Below are 13904 nucleotides of genomic sequence, written 5' to 3' on the forward strand. Positions count from 1 at the left end.
GCCGCCCTGCCCGGCCCAGGGCTCCCCCATCGGCCGGCGGGAGCGCCGGGGCCGCCCGCTTCCTGCGCCGCCGGCTGCCGCCTCCCGCACGCCGACGGCGGGTGTCCCGGCCCGAGTCCCCGCGGCCGCCGCGAGCGACGACCCCGCCGTCCCCGCGCGCGCCGGGCAGAGGCGCCGCCCAGGGCGGGCGGAGGGCGGAGGGCGCAGGGCGGCGGCGGGGCGCGCGGCGGGCGGCAGGGGGCGCTGCGCGGCGGGCGGGGCGCGGGCCGAGCCTGGGCGCCCGCGTCTTTGTGCCGCTCGCCGCCGCCCACTGTCCCCCGCCGGCGGCGCGCCCCGCTGGAGGCCGGGCTGGGCAGACAGGGCGGCTCCGGCGGGCGCGGCGCGGGCAGGGAGGGCGCACCGCACGCGGCCCCGCACACCCGGCCTGGGCGCAGCGCTCGGAGCCCCGCCCGCGGCCGAGCGGGAGCGGCGGTCCCCGGAGCCCCGGCCGCGCGGGACCAGGTGGGTGACGCGCGTCGCTTTGTGTCGGCATCGCGGGAGCGGGGCGCGGCCGAGCGGGGACGGAGGGACGGGGCCGCGCGGGCTCCCGGCCGAGGGCGCCACCCCGGCCCGGCCCTGCCCTGCCCTGCCCCTCGGCCGCCCCAGCGCCGCGGCCGCTCGGGAAGCTCGGGTCCCGCGTCGCCCCCCGGGGCCGGGAGCCGCTCTGCGGCGCTGCGTCCCCGGCACCCGGCCGGGCGGGGGCGTCTCTCGGGCGGGGGGCGAACGCGGGCCCGCGGGCCGCAGGGTCTGGCGAGCGCGAACCGCCCGGACGCAGAGGCTGCGGGAAGGTCAGCCGGGCTGGGGGCCGCGCGTCCCCCGCTCTGCCCATCCCCGCAGCCCGGTGGCCGCGGCCGCTGCCCTCCCTCCGAGCCCTCCGCTCCGGCTGGGTCTCGGCATCTGCCCTCTGGCGGTGCCCCGGGTCCTGGCACCGTCCTGGGCGCCCGGCTCTGGTCATGGGGAGGAAGGGGCTGCTAACTGTACCCTAATGATCTCCATGGTCAGGTCTAGGATGTCACTTAAAAAGTTCCCTCCCTGCCTTTCTGTTCAGTGCATTAAAAGAAAAAAAAAGTCCAACAGATACCGTGTGCTCGTCTTGTGCCGGGAAGAAGTCTGGGTGACTGAAAAGGGTTTGAGAAAGTCTCCAGGGGATATCCGGAGTGGGTGCCGCTGCCCCGGGGAAGGGGCGTGTGGCCCCTGCCCTAGGAAGACCTCTGACGGGGACATGCTGCGACGCACCATGGCCGGGAAGCTTCTTCCCTGGGAGTGGGGCCTGGGGATAGGTAAGGAGACATTCCAGTGAAGGGGTGCGTGTGAGGGGGTGCCCCCCCCCCACTGCCCCAGATCAGCCAGCGGAGGAGCTGTGTTCTGAGGTCAAGGGCAGGGCCCAAAGTAAGTCCATGCAGACAGGGTCAGGGCTGCTTTGCGCTTTTCGAGGGAGGCTCCTGACTCAAAGCTGGAACATGAGGTGTGGTGGGAAGGGCACCCGGTGGGAGGGAACTGCTGTGGGAGGACGGGTGGGAACAGGAGGTGTGTGCTGGGGGACCTTTCCCATGGGTCTGAGCTTCCCTTCCCCAGTACTGAGATGAGGTACTTGGTCCCTTGTGGTTTTCTAGTGACTTTATAATGTTTATTTTTATTATTTTGTAAAGAGTGCAAAGGAAATGTGAGTGGAGAAGTCTGATGCGGACAAATGACGGTCTTTGAACTGCAGGCTGACTTGGGTCTTGTTCCGGTGGCCGTGGGAGCCCTTGATGATTTTGGAAGAGAAGAGGAGAATGAGGGAGCTGAACCCTGCTTTGTGTCATGAAGAGGGTGTTGTGCCGTGCGCTGAGTGCTGTCTCTAGAGTCTGACCCCCTCCCCATGTCCCACCTACTGGGACCTGTGCTTTCTGTACCACTTACCAGAGGTCAGGCATGGTTTGCAGATCTCAGGAGAAAATGGGATGCAAATAACCTAATTTTAATGGGATGGGAATTTTCCAGATCCAGCACAGTTGGAGTTTGGAAGTTTACATGTTTAAAGGGGCCCTGATTCTAATGCCAGTAACCTGGGAGAGCTAGGAACTCAGAGGCAGGGGGCAGAGCCACGAGAGGAGCGCCTGGGTGGGCACCCACAGGCTACGCGTGGAGGGGGGATGGACAACGGGCAGAGCACTTTGACACGCGTGTGCTTGAGGAGCACACAGAGTGCTCCTGGTCTGATAGCGCGTCATTCCCACGTGCAGATCCGCCCTAGAGGACGGTGCTTCTCTTGTGGTCTTGGTGTGGTTTGGGACTTGGACAGGACCCCACACACTCTTCAGTCGAAGCTGCTGACGTTTAGCGGGGGAATTTGGGGCTCGGCCAGAAGCTGGGAGCCACGTCGCTTGTTTTTCCCATTGTGGTTCATAATTTGGCCCTGCTGCCTTCTTTTGTTCAAATTTCCCCTCCTCTTGAGAGCCTTTCTCTCTGGTGGTGGAGACAGGAGGAGGCCTGTCCTTGCAGACTGAGAATCACAGAGCTAGATGGTCACCGTGGATTCCTAGCCCAGCCGCTCATTGGGACTTGGAGGGGAGAGAGGTCAGAGACCCCAGCCTGGGGACCCCCACACAGGGCTATGGCTGGCCTGGGCCTGGCATCAGCAATCTCGACTGCAAGCTGTTCTTTCTCCTTCTCTGTGCTTGGGCTAGTGAGAATGGGGACATGTTAGCTGCTCCGGGGGTCTGGGAGTCTAGAGTCACTCGTGGGGATACTGAGGCCTCAGACACTAGCAGGGTATCTGACCAAGCAGGGACCGCCCCCTGCCCCTGAATCTCTGGGTGTGGCATATCCGAGGGATCCAGGATGCTGTGAGCAGAATGGATTGCTTCCGAGGAAGATGGACCCTCTCCATATTCTCTTGGGTGGCTTCCTACCTTAGAGATCCAAGAACTAAGCTGAAGGTGCCTTTCCTTAACGGCTAGGAAAGTCATCTGAGGTGATCATTCTCAGGACTGGCTTCCTCTGTCCTCTGTTTCTACGTTGCTGACACACATGAATAGCTTTTCTTAATTGGAGGAAGAAATTGAATTTCAGCAACTGTTCACATACTTGCTGGGGATTAGTCCGGAAGGACGGAGCTTGTACAGCCTCTGACCCAGCTAGGGACCGGTGGCAAGGTCTTAGCCTTCTCGTGTGGCCCCAGATATTGCGCTGTAAAACTCAGGTGTTGGCTGAAGTGATTTCCAAGATCTAGAAATAGTGATGTGCTGTGTTAAAGGTGTTTCCCAGGAGAATCAGCATTGCAGGTTAACTCACCAAATGCAACCAATTTTAAGGATTTTTCAAGAAGAGTGTTTTTGCCTACAAATGATGTGTTGAGAGATGGGCTTTGGAGGTGTTGGTTCTTGGGGGTGAGACTGTCCATCTGCCTTCCCTCCTGGAATCTAAAACCTGAATTGGAGCATATTTCCTCAATGGCCTGGACTCTGAGATCCGGGCTTCCCCTGGAGAAGCAAGTTGACAAGGGAGAGGCAGTGTTACCAGGACAAATCAGTTCGTGGGTGGTGGGAAGCAGTGGGGCAGCCAATGTTTCCGAGTTCACTAGCACTGGCCGCAGGAGAGAGAGGACACAGCAGTTAGCAATCACGTGGCCGGTCCTGTCGCCTGATGGGGCCTTGGCTGTGGCCCCGCTTCTTTTAGGACCCTCCACGACGGACACTGCGCCTGTCCCCACCTTGCAGAGGATGGAGGTGAAACAGAGAGTGGCTGGGTTGTCCAAGGCCAGGCACATGGTAACTGTTGAAGCCCACGTGGGACTCAGGAAAGAATATATATCCTGTGACCTTATGGCGGCCACAGTTTGGGGGGGCCCACATGTTCTCAGACTGTTCTATGGGGGGGTCGTGTGTAGAGTGCAGCAGGCCATGGTGAGGGGTTTGTCTGCTGGAGCTGAGGGTGCCAGAGTCTCCGTTAGCTGGGCCACATGGGAGGGTCAAGGTCAGATTCTGGGCCTGGGAGCTGGAAGCAGCAGCTAGGGTGGGCCGGGAGCTGAGGGCCGGCCGCGCGGCCACAGGCCTGTTCTCCAGGAGGCCGGCCTTCTCTGATCGCCCTTCCGACCGGGATTCCCGAGTGTCCACAGTTGCTTCCATGGCTGGTGTCTTCTAAAAGGTCCTGCCAGTGTGGGGTTTCCTTGTTTGGTTTTGGAGCCTCTGTCTCTTCATTTCCCTCCCCCAAACCTCCCCCAAACAGGTCCGCGTGCTGAAGGAGATTGGGTTCCAAGAAGGTGAGCAGAACCACGGCGGCGGCCGTCATTTTTATTTTATTTTTTTAAGATTTTATTTATTTATTTGACAGAGAGAGATCAAAAGTAGGCAGAGAGTCAGGCAGAGAGAGAGGGGGAAGCAGGCTCTCCACGGAGCAGAGAGCCCGATGCGGGGCTCGATCCCAGGACCCTGGGATCATGACCTGAGCTGAAGGCAGAGGCTTTAACCCACTGAGCCACCCAGATGCCCCCGTCATTTTTACAATCCAGGAACTGTCCTCTTGCATTGCTGTACCCCGAGCAGGGCCGCTGTGATTCCCTAGGCCTGTCGCGGCCCATGGCCTGCTGTGGAGGGCCTCGGAGCTGGGAGTCGGGCCCAGCCGTGCAGCTGCCGCTCCTGGAGCTTCTGCCCCAACTGGCACAGCTCTGCGGGGTGGGGGTGGGGAGCCTGCGCCCAGGCCCAGGGGAACAGGGGGACTTCCTCGCTGACTCTGTCTCCAGCAGGGTTAGTGGCTAAACAAGGTTTTGTGTCTGTCCTTGGAACACCTCCTACTTATGTGATTTTTGGAGACCTTTTTTGGCTGCCAAAGGGTCAGGCTCCAAGCAGTTCTTTGGAAAGGGCATGTGTGACTTCGGGGGAGGCAGCATTTTAAGGCTCTCTGGAGGGCGGTGGACCAGTGCAGGCTGCCACGAGCACGGAGAGAACGCCTCCCAGACATCCACTGCCCTCCTGCTGGTCTGCGGACCGTGCGGGGGGCCCTTCCTCTGCGGCCTGTCTTGCTCTGGGGCATGTGTTAACTGGCTACTGATCCTCCCTGTCTGCCCCGGGTGGTGGCTGGGTTGTCTGCGGGCTGTCCTGCCCCCCATCACTTGCCTTCCCCGCCGCCCCTCCCCCATCAGGCTTGCCTGCCTCTCCCATAGGAAGGGCAGCCGGTGGGGCAGAGAGGCTGGCCCTCTCCCCTGGCTTGTGGGTGATGGGAAACGTCCCCTTCCCAGAAACATGCAGACCTCTTCTTCCTCGAGGTAAAACATCCTCTTCAACAGCTGTTCCGAAGCCAGAGTCTACACAGGTACTTTCTGACTTTCTTGGGAAGCATTTTGTCAACCCCACGGGAGTCCCTCATCATCTCTCCCTGGACCTCTTGTCACTTTGCTGCTGGGACAACCTCAGCAACCGCCATTGCTTGTTGGGTGCCGAGTGTGCCCCCTGGTTGAGCCTTCAGGGTTCCTCACTGCGTGGCCCCAGCCCGTCTCTCTGGGGTGGCTCTCCCAGCAGGCTTCCAACGGGGGTCCTGGGCGTCCTCCTGCCACCTCCGCGTGCCTCCTTCCTAGGGGTCCTTCCAGTCTTGGAACACGTACCGCCTTTCTCTCAAAGCTGTAGCATCATTAACGTGGGGCTTGAGGTGGGTCCCCTCCCTGGGTGCTGGCATCTTGCGATGGGACACTGGACGTGTCCCGGGCACGGGCCGGAACTGCAGGCCTCGGGTGCTGGCCAGCCCCTCCCCTCCCAAGCCCTGGCTGTCCCTCTCCCGTCTGCAGGCCCGAAACGTTCTCTCCTCCAGGTGCTTCCATAGCAACTTCTCCTTCACCACCTGTGACTGCACTTGAAACTCTCTCCTCTAATCTTAGTGGTTTATGTAACTGTTTGATTTCCTCTGCTAAATCATAAGCCCCACAAGGGTAGGAACTTACTCCCTGTTGCATGCCCCGAGCACGTATCAGGCACTTTCTAAGTCCATGTGTGTTAAGTGATTGAATACGAGATTGAGAAATGTGGCTCACGAGGGAAATGAAGAAATGGGATTCGAGTTTACGTTCTGTCCTCCAGCATGATCTGAGCCGCTCCAGAGGGTTCTCTCTAGGAGGTGAGTCCACTGAGCAGGGCCCTGCAGGACCCTAAGACGCTGAGCACAAAGCGGCAGGGGTGTCGGCTTGGATTGCAGGGTGAAGGCCAGAGCACGCGGCCCTGTGGGCCAAGGGTGCAGCGCAGAAGGCCTTGCCGGTCCTGGGCCCCATGGTTGCGCTGACGGCAGACCAGGTCCGTTGCAGCTTCAGACAAGGGCTTGCTGGGCTGCCCGGAGGCACTCTGGGACACTGGGGACGATGAGGCAGACGTGGGCCTTCTCTGTGGGTGTGCACAGGGACCACAGTGTGCGACTCCTAGGGTGTATCACGGGAACGCTGGAGACGGGCACGAGTGAGCGCAGACTGGGAGGGCAGGACAGCGCTGACGAGGCAGCCCCGTGCGGCAGGCCCGGAGGCATGAGGTAGGGCCAAGCGGGATCTGTTCTAGAGGATCCTGAGCTCCCAGCTGGTGGTCAGACCCTCTGAGGTGGGCTCCTTCCGCCTTACCCGTTTGGGTCTTTCCAGTGGGAGACTGAGGTGTTCTCGTGGAGAAGTGGTCAGGGTTCCTAGAAAGAGGGTCGGGGAGACACACTGTGGGCCATTGAGTCACGTGGTTCTCCCCACAGAGGAACCGAAACGATCAGCTGCAAAGATCCCAGAGCCTGTGTGCGGGGTAACTCGTATCCAGTGGATTCTGTTTCTTGAGTGCCTTATGTTCTCCTTCGGTCTCTGGTTCCAGCTCCCGTCCACACGCTCACACAGGGTGTGTGTTCCAGGAGCTTTGCTTCGCGAAGTGTGAAGGCTTATGGGGAGCTCGGGGGCCCCGTCTGTGAAACTAACAGTCCCGGCAAGTAATTTTCCCCGACGCCCCGTTCGCCACACAGTAGTCCTTGGGAGCACACACAGCAGCACTCGGTATCTGAGCACCGTGGAATAGCAGAGCTTCCAGAAAGAAGACGTTAGGAGCTGCTGCCTTGGGATGGGGATTTATTGGCTAAAACTGTGTCTCCTTCTTCCTGATGGCTTGGCAGGTGCGGCGGCCCCGGTGCTTGGTGTGGATGAGACAGACCGGGCGCTCTGCTGAGCTCATAGTCGCTTCTTTCTTCTCCGCGTCTCAATGAAGCATCCGCCGCAGGCCCTGGGAACCGGGACAGTGTGGCTGCAGGAGGCAGCGGCGTGGCGGGGAGGGCCGGACGTAGCGGAGGAGAGAAGAAAGGTGTCTGTGTTCCCTCCGCTCGTGGGACCCTAAGAAACCACCTCTGTCGGGGGGTAGTGTCTGCCTCCCAGGCGTGGGCACTGACGCCTTCCTGACTCGCCTCTGTCCTCGGGCGTGGGGCCGTGCGTGGGGCCGTGTCTGCACCCAGCGGACGCTGCCGGACCCCATCCCCAGGGTGACATGTGAGGAGAGGGGCCTTCGGGAGGTGCTTCGGTCCAGAGTGGGGAGCGCTCGTGAATGGGGCGGGTGTCCTGAGAAGCAGAGCCCGGCGGGCCCCCTGAGCACCCCTGCGGTGAGGGCACAGCGAGTGGATGGCCGGCCGACCGCGCAGGACGCCGGGCTCTCAGCAGACACCGAATCTGCCAGCGCCTGGATCTGGGGCTTCCAGCCTTCTCCACTGTGAGAAGCGGATGTCTGCCGGTTAGAAGCCACCCAGCCTCTGGGACGGTGATGGTGGCAGTTCCGGTGAACGCAGGTGGGCGGCAGCGGCCGGTCACCTGTTGTCCTGGTGTCGGGCCCACCCTGTTGTCAAAGACCCTACTGAGGTCACAGCCATAGATTCGGGGGGTTAGGAGCCCAGCATGTCTTTTGGGGACACGATTTGACTTGTGACATGTTAATTATGTGTCTTTGTTGCTCCCGTATGTTTGGCTCATGCGGAAGGCTCATGAGCAAGGACTCGGAGCAACGGGCTCATGTTTCCTCTGTGGTGGCGGGCAGGGGCGTTGCTGGTCCCGGCTCGGCGGCTCGGGGGCCATGTTCACGAGGGCCGTGTTCTGCTCCCGAGGGTCACGTTCTGCTCCCGAGGGCCACGTTCTGCTCTGTGGCTCCTCTGCCTTGGCGCGGCACCCTCTGCCCTCTTGCGGGGCGCCCCGGGGTCCCAATGGCACAACGCGCTGCAGGCTCCCTTCCCTGTTCAGGTGGCAAGAGCGTGGCGGGAGTTCGGCTGCACTTGTCCCTTCTGTCCAAGAAGATCAGGCTTTTCGGAACGCACCGCGGCGGCAGGTGAATGGGGGAGCTGGGGGAGGGAGAGGCCACGGGGGCTGGGGCGACGGTCCTGGAACGGACAGGACAGTGCGGAGCATGAAGCCCGTTGCCCGTGTGGGTTTTCCCTTGCTTGCTTGGCTCACCCACTCTGCTTTGAAAGGCGGGAACCCTTTTGGGCAAGGTCGGGGGCCCGTGTGCACGTGGCTCACGTGGTCTCAGGGTCTTGCCCGTGTCACGTGCACACATCTGAACCTTCCCTGAGTATTTGTAGTTTTGGGTGCGGCGAGGAGCAGGGAATCGCTGCCCTGTCCTGCTCATCTCTGTGCCCCTTGGCAACCGGCCCGGTGCCTAGCAGCAAGTAGGCGCTCCGTGAGTACTGGTCGACCTGCGTCGGCCTCTTTCCCCTCCGAAGACGCCCGAGTCCCGGAGCAAGCTTATCCGCTCCTCCTTCCTCCTCTTGTCCTGTCTGCCCGTTCCTCTGGCGAACTTCCAAGGTAGAGGAAGGGATATGCAGTGAGGGCAGGGACAAGGAGGGAGAGAGGGAAGGGGGCTGGAGAGGCCTTTCCAGAACGAGACGGGCTACGGGGTTCTGTAATCAGCGGGCAGGTGTGACCCTCTTAGACTTTTGGAATTTTGTAAATTCTGGTTTCGCTCCAGGAAAAACAGCCAGTTGGGACACCCAGTGTCCTTGGCAATGCCACTCATCCTCAGCTCTTTCCCATTCGTGCAATAGTTCAGACTTTAAGGTGTGGTTTTTTTCTTTTGTTTTTACTGCTGACTAGTCACGGAGTCCTCACCCAGGGACTGGGCTCCGGAATCGGCAAACATGAACATGTTTCAGAAGGAAATGTTTTCAGTTCCTTCTTCTTCAATGAACATTCCCCTTGCTGCAGAGGAGCCAAAGGGACAGTTCTTATCTGTTAATACTTTAATCTCTCCCACGACTCCTTCTCCTTTGGCCCAGTGCCCTGCTTCCGTGACGGTGACCTTGTTTTCTCTCGGTTCCTGGCCATGTGCAGGCTTGTGGGCACAGGCTTTCTCCTGGGGGACCAGCTCAGGACCGGCTTGGGCTGTGTCCTGCCAGTGCGGTACGGCAGGATGCTGTCTACAAGACCGGGTTTATCTGGGGAAGGCAGGACCTCTTCCGGGTGCGGCAGAAGGGGGAGAGCACCGGGGTGGTGGGCGGCGCTGGACTGTCCGGCCCATGACCTCCTGCTGCCTGGGCTCCTGAGCCTGTGAGCAGTCCCGAGGGAGCTTTCTGTGCATGTAGAAAGCTCACCAGGTTTCCGGGATCGCGTGCGAAACACAGAGTAGAAACGCAGAATACCTCAGTAATAACTTTTATATTGATTGCATGTTGACATGATGTTATTTATTTAAATAAAATGTTACTGATGTTAATTTCCCTTATTTTTACTTTTTAAAAAATTGTGGCAGGGGGCGACTGGGTGGCGCTGTCCTTGAAGCTTCTGACTTTTCATTTCGGCTCAGATGATTATCTGTGGGGTCCTGAGATCGAGCCCTGTGTCTGGCTCCCTGCTTACTGGGGAGTCTGCTTAGGATTCTCTCTCTCCCTCTGCTCCTCCCCCTGCTTTCTCTCTCTCTCTCTCTCTCTCTCTCAAATAAATAATCTTAAAAAAAAAAAGTGCCAGAAAATGTAAAATCACAGGAGCAGCCCACATTGTTATCTCCTCGATGTATCTATTTCCTTGCTGTGGTGCTGGTCTGGAGGGACTGGTCCCCGCATGTTTCTTTGGGGGTTCACTGGGCTTTTGAGCCTCTGCACCCCTGTGTAGAGGCCTCAGTTAGGCATGCGCGCGCCTCGACTGGGGTCACCCACTGGCGGGCCGCTCAGTAGCGCGTCTGGGGCCGGTGCGGGCCGTGTTCTCATTGTCACCCCCACTGGGTGTCCGGAGCGGAGCCCTGATGCTCGAGGTTCCCGCCCATCCCTACACCCTCTTCTCTGTGGCCAGTGTTACTCGACGTCGACTCTTCAAGGGACTGAGCTCAATTCAGTATCAGTTCAGTTGGAAATATCCTTGGACTGTGTTTCTTTCAGTGTATGAAGTGAGGAGGTTGGGTTGGACAAACAACATCTTGATCTTTGAGATTTGCCTAGACTCTCACCTTGGCATCGCATGAATAACTATAGGTCCTCCTCATCCCCCCTCCCTGGGCTGCCCCTGTCTGTCTCCCAACAGCCCCCCTCCCCCGCCGGTGATTTCCCCCATACACGGGCACTCTACCTACCAGCTGATGGGATCAAGTAAAGTGTGCCCGCCGCGTGTCCCACACGCTCAGGCCCGGTGAGGGCTGTTGGACAGAGCGCCTTCAGCCTTGAACCCCTGCTTTCATAGCTGCTCCGTGTTTTCTCCTGCATCTTGGAAGCCGTGTCTTTTGCTGGCCGGTTCCATTCTCTGGCCTGCTGTCCCTGGCTGGCTGCATTTCCAGCTGTTACCTGACATGCCCTGACATGGTCCAGGGCATCCCAGGGTCCCCGTGCCCCCACATCACCTGTTTTCTCCCACATTCCGCTGCCTTCTCTGCCAGGCACCCTGCCAGTCCCCCTCTGCCACTTCCTGGGAGCTCTGCGTGGTCCCTCAGGCCTCATGGTGTCCCTGAGCTGCTCTGGCATTTTGTGGATGACGTGGTGCGGAGACAGCATCCTTTTACTCACCAGACACAGCAGGCCCTGAGCCTCTGGCCTATGAGCTTTGCAAAATGAAATGTTTTTAAATCTTGGAAACCAGTATTAGCTCCAGAGTGTTAAAAAAAAATACCCCCGAAAACATGGAGAATCGATGTTGACACACGTGTCCTATTATGTCAACAAAATATAACTGCCATTTAGTCAAGAGAAACTCAAGGCACAATTTTATAGAAATTACATTTAACCTGAAAGGGCGGCATTGTTTACCGGGAAATAAAACCTCTCTGACTGAGGTACCGTCCTCCACGCTTCTGTCCTCTTTGCAGCTCTCCTGGGCCATAGAGCGGAGACTGAGATGTCCACGTCTGTTTGTCACACTTTCTTGGGGGACACTGTGGCGCGGGGTTCCTGGAGGAAGGACACATCTTCCTCCTGTTCCCAGCACAGGACCTGGTAGCCGCCGCTTCAGGGTGTTAAACTTTTAACTCAATGCAATCCATTAAAAAAAAAATAATAAAGGACTTTCAGATCTGCCTGAAGCGTTCTTCTTTCTGAAGCATCCCCACAGGGTGGTTTTTAAACCCAATGGCATCCAGAAGCTGATCCCAAATGGCAAATGCCCTTAAATGAGCTGCTGACAAGAATAAGCACTGGAAGCCGCAAACGTCGTTCGTATGACGTTAGTTGGAATCACGTCGGGCTCTCCTCGTTTGGGCCTCTGTATGTTGCCATCCCTTTCTGTTTCTCTCCAGTCAGTCTAGTTACAACGCTACTACCAGGACACCATAGTAAGTACCTTGGTTAGTAAGAAAGATTTTTCTCGGTAAACACAACGTTTGTTATTTGAAAGGATTTCTAAGAGGAATTAGGTAAAAGGAACATTGGCTACTATGACGGCTAATCTGATGAAGGCTCCAGCAGAACAGGAAGAGGTCAAGGGTAGATCACGTTGGCTCCACAGAAGGAAAGCGTTTGTAGGCCTGACCAGGGCCGGCTGAGGGGGAGGGATGGCTTAAAGACAGATGGATAAATGCTGGATTTTATTTGCAACCACAAATCCAGCCCACAGTTGAGCTTTGGGGAATCTAGCTCAAGGATATGATATTCAATGTGGGGAAAAAGAAGGAAATAGCATTTAAAAAGGCATCGAACAAATGCCTCTCGTGTGTGTGTGTGTGTGTGTGTGTGTGTGTGTGTGTGACTAGCAGTCCCAAATGGAAAATATCTAAGTATGGTTAAGTAAATATCCTGCTCTAATTAGATAAGATTTTTGGAGATTGTGGACATGGGAAAATGTTTATAATATATCATCAAGCAAAAACAACTGTGAGACCCAGTTGTCATGTGCCAAGCGGTTCAAACCTGGAAAATATGCTGAGGAAAAGGGATCCTAAATCCTAAGGATTGTGGTAATTAATGTTTTTGATTTTTTTTTTTTTAATAGAGAGGGACAGAGAGAGAGGAGGGGCAGAGGGAGGGAGGGACTCTTAAAGCAGGCTGTAGGCTCAGCATGGAGCCCGACATGGGGTTCAGCCCCCAGACCCCGAGACTGTAACCTGAGCTGATATCCAAAGTCAGACGTTTAACTGACTGAGCCACCCTGGTGCCCCTACTTTTGTTTTTTTGTTTTTTTTTTTTAATTGCGGCTATATTTTACAGTGAACTAAATGATTTTTGTTCTAAAATTCATTTAATTGTAAATTTTGCCCGCTGACACACACACCCATTTTATTACTTCATATACGACGAAGGTAACTTCCAGCAGATAAATGAACCGCGTCTCCAGCGGCTGATGGCTGTGGGGGCTCGAAGAGGAATGGGTAACGAACACGGAAGAAGGCTCCTGTTACTGATAAATGACACAAGCCACCTGAACTGCCATGTTTGTCCTGCAGGTCCCTCTTTCAGGGCGCTTTTATGTCCCAGCTCTGCTCATCTGACCACGGGCAGTTATCGTCAAGTGTATGATGGACCTCGGGGCCTGCAGAGCACCTTAGCGCCAAGCAGGTGCGGTCCCGGCTTGAGGGCAGGGTTGCAAGACTGCAGGGATGGGGGCTCCAAATCCTGCTCCAGGCTTCAGATCCCACTAGGTCTTCTGCAAACCTCGAGTCTCTCTGTAAATTTCTCTTTTTATTCATCTAAAGAGAGAGAACAGTACTCAGATTACTTCCTTTTCGGGACTTCTGCGAGGATTGAATAGATCATGAATAAGAAAACTTAGAGAAACCATGGAAATCCTAACCAAAAGGCAGACTCACAAGTAACCCTTGGACACTTCACGGGTGCGAGACGTGAGGGAGTGGGGAACGCTGCCTGCTGTACGCCAGTTCCCTCTGGAAAACACGTCCTGGTCGAATAAAATACTGCCCTTCTGGTCTTCGAAAACCGAAACCATCAGACCTATCAAGACTGCTACTCTTTAGCTTTTCAACTAAAACCAGGACAACCTAAATGAAATAATGCCGTATTTCCTCCTTTCGCTATCTTTCCCCTTTTAATTGTTTTGCGAGATGTTTTCGGCGATGATGCCCAAAAACGTGACATTGCCGGTAGGCACAGGACACCTGTACCCATCTTCTCCACGATTTTAGCCTGACTGGATGCTTATCAGTTTTATGGATCTTCTGAAGAACCAGCCCAGGGTTGTTTTTGTTCTTCTCTATTTTTTCATGTTTATGATTTCATTGATTTCTGCACCAGTTTTTTTATTGTCTTTTTTTTTTTTTCCTGCTTGCTTTGGGCTTAAATTGGCTTTTCTAACACTCATTTCCTAAAGAGGCAGCTTGGAGGGCTGACTTTAGATCTTTCTGCTTTTCTCATCTATGCATTTAATGTCACAAATGTCCGTATAAGTGCTGCTTTTGCTACATTGTACTCATTTGGTGACTTTTATTTTTATTTTCATTCATTTCAAATGTTGTTTTTATTTATTTATTTTTTTTTTG

The 13904-nt window shown here is 56.5% G+C and overlaps 1 protein-coding gene across 2 annotated transcripts in view; it reads left to right on the forward strand.

Moving 5' to 3' along the window:
* The first annotated feature begins 285 nt into the window (after positions 1-285).
* Positions 286-13904, forward strand: part of RNF144A (ring finger protein 144A) — a 109472-nt gene continuing 95853 nt past the window's right edge. Inside the window, exon 1 of one of the 2 annotated variants that reach the window (XM_045978929.1) lies at positions 286-501. The gene's annotated coding sequence lies outside the window, so the exon portion shown is untranslated. The remainder of the gene's footprint in view (positions 502-13904) is intronic. The other variant, XM_045978927.1, reaches the window with a different exon arrangement.

Source organism: Meles meles, chromosome 15, assembly GCF_922984935.1.
Source record: "Meles meles chromosome 15, mMelMel3.1 paternal haplotype, whole genome shotgun sequence".
NCBI classification, from domain to species: Eukaryota; Metazoa; Chordata; class Mammalia; order Carnivora; family Mustelidae; genus Meles; species Meles meles.